Source organism: Penaeus chinensis, chromosome 2 (assembly GCF_019202785.1).
Source record: "Penaeus chinensis breed Huanghai No. 1 chromosome 2, ASM1920278v2, whole genome shotgun sequence".
NCBI lineage: Eukaryota > Metazoa > Arthropoda > Malacostraca > Decapoda > Penaeidae > Penaeus > Penaeus chinensis.
In genome coordinates this window covers 7047436-7052769 of record NC_061820.1, presented here as the reverse complement: position 1 = coordinate 7052769, position 5334 = coordinate 7047436, and the positions used below count along the sequence as shown (strand labels likewise).

General features: G+C 49.3%; 1 long non-coding RNA gene across 1 annotated transcript in view; it reads right to left on the bottom strand.

Annotated features, from left to right (window-relative positions):
• Positions 1–1301: 1301 nt before the first annotated feature.
• LOC125036273 overlaps positions 1302–5334 on the bottom strand; it is a 20964-nt gene continuing 16931 nt past the window's right edge. The window contains exon 3 of the long non-coding RNA XR_007115886.1: positions 1302–1419. This is a non-coding gene — a long non-coding RNA (uncharacterized LOC125036273). The remainder of the gene's footprint in view (positions 1420–5334) is intronic.

Below are 5334 nucleotides of genomic sequence, written 5' to 3'. Positions count from 1 at the left end.
GAGGAGGTGGAGGAGGAGGAGGAGGAGGAGGAGGAGGAGGAGGAGGAGGAGGAGGAGGGGGGGGAGGAGGAGGAGGAGAGAGAGAAAGAGAGCGAAGGTGGAGGAGGAGACGAGATGAGGGGAGCGGAGGGGAGAGAGCAGGGCGCAGAACACGAGAAAAAAAGAGGGGAGGCATGAAAGAAAAGGGGATAAAGTGAGAGAAGCGAGAAAGAGAGAGGGAGAGAAAGAAAAAAAGAAAATAGGGGAGGGGAAATACGCCCATTCCAAGGGGAAGTGAAAGCTCTGATCGCGAGTGTGCAGCCGTAGGGAGTGCGGAGCGTGATCGTCTACAGGATTGGAAAGGCTACGCTCTGTCCTCTTTTCCTGCCTCTTTCTTTCTCTCCCTTCTTTTCCCTCCTTATTTCCTCTCTCCTTCCCCCGATCTCCACCTTGCCCTTCTCTCATCCCTCCTTAATGCCTATTTTCCTTACTTCCTCCTCCCATTCCTCCTTTCCTCCTTCCTCTTCCATTCCTCCCTACGCCTCTCCTCATCCTTCCTTCCTCCCCTCTTTCCCCTCATCCTCCCTCTCCTCATCCCTCCTTCCCTCCCTCCATTCCTTCTTTCCTTCTTCCTCCCTCCCTTTCTTCTTTCTCTTCCATTCCTCCATACTTCTCTCTTCATCCTTCGTCCTTCCCACCCTCTCTCCCTATCTTTCTCCTCATCCTTCCTTCCTCCCTCACTCCCTCCTTCCCTGCCCTCATCCTTCCTCCCTCCCCGTCTCCTCATCTTCCCTCCCCTCATCCTTCCTCCCTCCCTCTCTAACCCCCCCTCCCTCCTTCCCTCCATTCCTCCATACCTCTCTCCTCCCCGCCTCCACCTGACGCAGACGCAGATCCTGCTGGAGACAGGGATATGGACGCCGGTGGGTACACGGAATGGGGTTACAGGGGAGCGCGCAGGGAACAGAGGAGAGTACCGGTTACAAGGGCTTGCGGTGTACAAGCGACAGGGGGCGCACGGGAAAGTACAGATTGCTAATTCACAAGGGTATCATCACACAAGCGGTAGAATCACACAGAGAACATGGCCACAAGCGCACTGCTCTCAGGGAGACTCTTCACCCCCCCATAAACTCACACATAGACGGACGCACACATACATACCATCACCTACACGCGCACACAAACATACACGCACGCGCGCGCGCGCACACACACACACACACACACACACACACACACACACACACACACACACACACACACACACACACACACACACACACACACACACACACACAAACACACACAAACACACACATACACACACACATAGAAGCTCCTGGACACTCACCCCTGTCTGGTGGTGGTTGTTGGTTGCGGTGCGAGACCGGCGTGGCGTAATACCGACATTTTCTCCCCGTAAGATGCTCTCCACCACTGCAAGGAAAGAAACACACGGGCATTAGCAAGTTTCAAAACAAAACCACCTGCACAAACACTGCAAAATGTTGAAGTACACACAGCGAGCAAACAAATAAACAGACCGTTTATTCCACAACCCCAGTCAACATTATCTGACTATGGCAAACACAGAATAAAGAAAATACATACACATTCATACGACAATGTTAATGTAAGCAAATAAACAAAGAGGAAAAAATAATAATGGCTGGATTTACATACGAATAAACAAACCTTGACATGTTAAAAACAAACAAAACACACCCACAAAAAATGAACATGTGAATAGAGCAACTAACAATGCATATATAAAGAGTAAAAAAGAAGCCAAAAACAAAGTACATAAAACAAGACACCAAAGTTTGATGAGAACGAATAAATAAAAAAAAGAATTCCGCTCCTTTTTTTTTTTTTTTTCTTTTTGCCAAACAGGTACAAAAACAAAACGAAAAAAAATGTGAGGAAGTAGTTTCAAAGTTCCAACAAACTTGCAAAACAAAAACAAAACAAAAAAAAATCGAGAGGGATAATAAATGAGGAGGAAAAAAACTTTTAACAATTGGGTAAATTTTCTCGATGTAAAGTTGTAGTGCATTTGAATCACGTTAAGACCTTGCACGAAGTTGGGAGAGGGGGGTGGGGAGGAGTGGGAAGGGAAGAGGAAAACGAGTGGAGAGGGAAAAGGGGGGAGGAGTGGGAGGGGAAGAGGGAAGGGTGGGAAGGAAGGGGGGAGGAGTGGGAGGGGAAGAGGGAAGGGTGGGAAGGAAGGGGGGAGGAGTGGGAGGGAACAAGAGAAGGAGAATGGGAAGGAGTGGGATGAGATAAAGGGAGAAGAGTGGGAGGGGAAAGAGAAATGGGTAGGGAAAGGGAGGGGAGACGTAGAGAGGTGTATTCGACTAACATCACACACGGAAACAAGGACTCCACTACACCAAGGCTACGCGTGACTGTAAGACCACGATCGCAGGAATTCAACAGCAGTAACTGCACGAGACAGGGAAACGGACTGTAGTAGCTTTTGTGTGTCCAGAAAGTACCAGTGCACGAGGAGCCCAGACTGCACGCACCATGATTAAGTACATGGCGTCAGACGACTGACACTCTACACGTACACTGAAGAAACGAAGAACGTGCATAGCTAAAGGAGACCTACAGTAGGTACGTGCATGGCTAAAGTAGACCTACTCAGGTACGTGCATGACTAAAGGAGACCCACAGCAAGAACATGCAAAGCTAAAAGAAACATCTCAGGAGTGTGCATGGCTAAGGGAGATCTACACTAGGTACACGTATGGTTGCAGACATCCTGCATCAAGTTCATTCATAATAAATAGCAGGAAGGAGACATGTATCGCGTACGTGCGTGGCGGCAGAACACCTATATCACGTACACGCAAGAAAAAGAAGGATCGAGGTAAAAGACCTCAAAAGCAGGGACGAAGAGATTGGGGCAGCCCTCCCCTTCACTAATGTCTTTACGGTGACGGGAAGAAATGAGGCAAGGGAAGGAAGGAAGGGGTGGGTAAGGATGCATGGAAGTGAGGGAGGATAAGGTCGGAAAGAGAGGAAAGGGAAGGAGGGTATGGAAGGTTAGGGAGGGTAGGGTAGGGACGCATGGAAGGGAGGGAGGATACGGTAGGAAAGCAAGGAAAAGCTAGGAAGGGAAAGGGGAAAGGTGGATAGGGAAGGAGGGAATGGAGGGAGGGATGGTAGGAAAGGAGGCAAGGAAGGTAAAGGAGGTTAAAGAAAGAGGAGAAGGCAGAGAGGGGGAGGAGGGAGGAGGAGGCTCTAGTGGGCCTTCTACAAATGGTCAACTTTCAATTTAACTTTGGCCATTTTGCTGAATCATGTGCCGCAGCGAGAGAGGCCGCTCGCTCAGCTGATGGCGAGGCTGACGGAGAGTGAGTGAGTAGGGTGATATTTGGGGTGATGGAAGGCGATAGGGTAGCAGAGAAGATGAGGGGAAATGTAAGGGTGGTGGGAATGGTAATCGTAAGTTTAAGGGTGAATAGGGGAATGTAAGGGAGGTGGGAACATGAGTGAAGAGAAGAGAAGTGAGTGTTTTGATAACCAATACGATGGCAGCGAGAGTTGGGGGGAATAAAAAAGTGAGAGTGAGCGTAAGAGTGATGGGTGTATGTGTGATAGGGTGACAGTTGCCAAAGACTAAAAGGGTGATTATGAATGGAAAGGTGACAAAAAGAATGACAAAGAGCATTAGGGTAATACAAACCGAAAGTGAATTCAAGGTTATAAGAAAGCATTGTAACCGAGCACCCACAAAGCAGCAAAAGAGTGAGATAGACAGCGACCCCTAAGGGCGAGGACAACGCCATATACAAAATGTGTGGACAAAGTGTAGTGACGAAATAAAAGAATACAAACGACATACAAATAAAATCACAAGAACAGAAAAATGAGTTAAGAAGAACATGGCAATAAAACCGCAAATGCCAAACTGAACACAAGACCTAGACAAAACAAACAAATAAATAGATAACAGTGACACTAAACCCTTAATCAACAAAACAGTGAGCCGGCGAGCGAGGCGATAAGTCACAATTCGCAATAGTGAGTCAGTAAGTGCGGTGTGGAGATGGCACTCCCTCCTCTCCTCCCTCCCCTCTCCCCTCTACCCCTTCCCCTTCCCCTTTCTCTCCCCCCTTCACTCCCCCCTCCCCCCCTCTCCCCACAGCACTACATACCACAGCGTCCATGTTGTAAATCTTCGTTGGTGTCCTGCCCTGATGACCTGCATCCTCGTGATGACTCTCTCTCTATGTATATATATGTGTGTGTGTGTGTGTGTGTGTGTGTGTGTGTGTGTGTGTGTGTGTGTGTGTGTGTGTGTGTGTGTGTGTGTGTGTGAGTGTGAGTGTGAGTGTGAGTGTGAGTGTGAGTGTGAGTGTGTGTGTGTGTGTGTGTGAGAGAGAGAGAGAGAGAGAGAGAGAGAGAGAGAGAGAGAGAGAGAGAGAGAGAGAGAGAGAGAGAGAGAGAGAGAGAGAGAGAGGAGAGAAAGGGAGAAAGGGAGAAAGGGAGAAGAGGGAGAGAGAGCGAGAGCGAGAGCGAGAGCGAGAGAGAGCGAGAGAGAGAGAGAGAGAGAGAGAGAGAGAGAGAGAGAGAGAGAGAGAGAGAGAGAGAGAGAGAGAGAGAGAGAGAGAGAGAGAGAGAGAGAGAGAGAGAGAGCGAGCGAGCGAGCGAGCGAGAGAGAGAGAGAGAGAGCGAGAGAGAGAGAGAGAGAGAGAGAGAGAGAGAGAGAGAGAGAGAGAGCGAGCGAGCGAGAGAGAGAGAGAGAGAGAGAGAGAGAGAGAGAGAGAGAGAGAGAGAGAGAGAGCATGCATATACCTCTATATGTTCGTGTCTATGTGCAAGTGTGCAAGGGCATCTCTACATGTGCAAATAGTAACGCGCATGCACAAGCGAATCAGGCCAGTTAACTTCATGCAAGTCCCATATCCCCTAAAATCTCATAACTGCCTCACGCACGCATAAACACCCCCCATAAATCACACAATTTATAAGCCCCCCCCCCCCTCGCCCCCGCCCACCCTCGGAATATTCCTTTTACACACCATATTAGGGGGAAGGGGAGGGGAGGGGTGGGTGGGAGGTCAAAGGAGATAGGGGAGGAAGATGGAAGGAGAAGGAGAAAGAAGGAATCAATAGAAGAGGAGGAGGAAGAGGGCAAATAACGAGGAAAGGAAGAGGGAGGAGCAGGAGGAAGAGGAAGAGTGGAAGGAGCAGCGGGAGCAGGAGGAGAAGAAGAAGGAGGAGGAGGAGAAGGAAGAGGAGTACTAGTTGTAGTAGTAGTAGTAGTAGGAGGAGGAGGAGGAAGAGAGATTAGTTAGGAAGTGAAAAGTGAAGGAAGCGTGCTTGCAGCCTACAATTCCC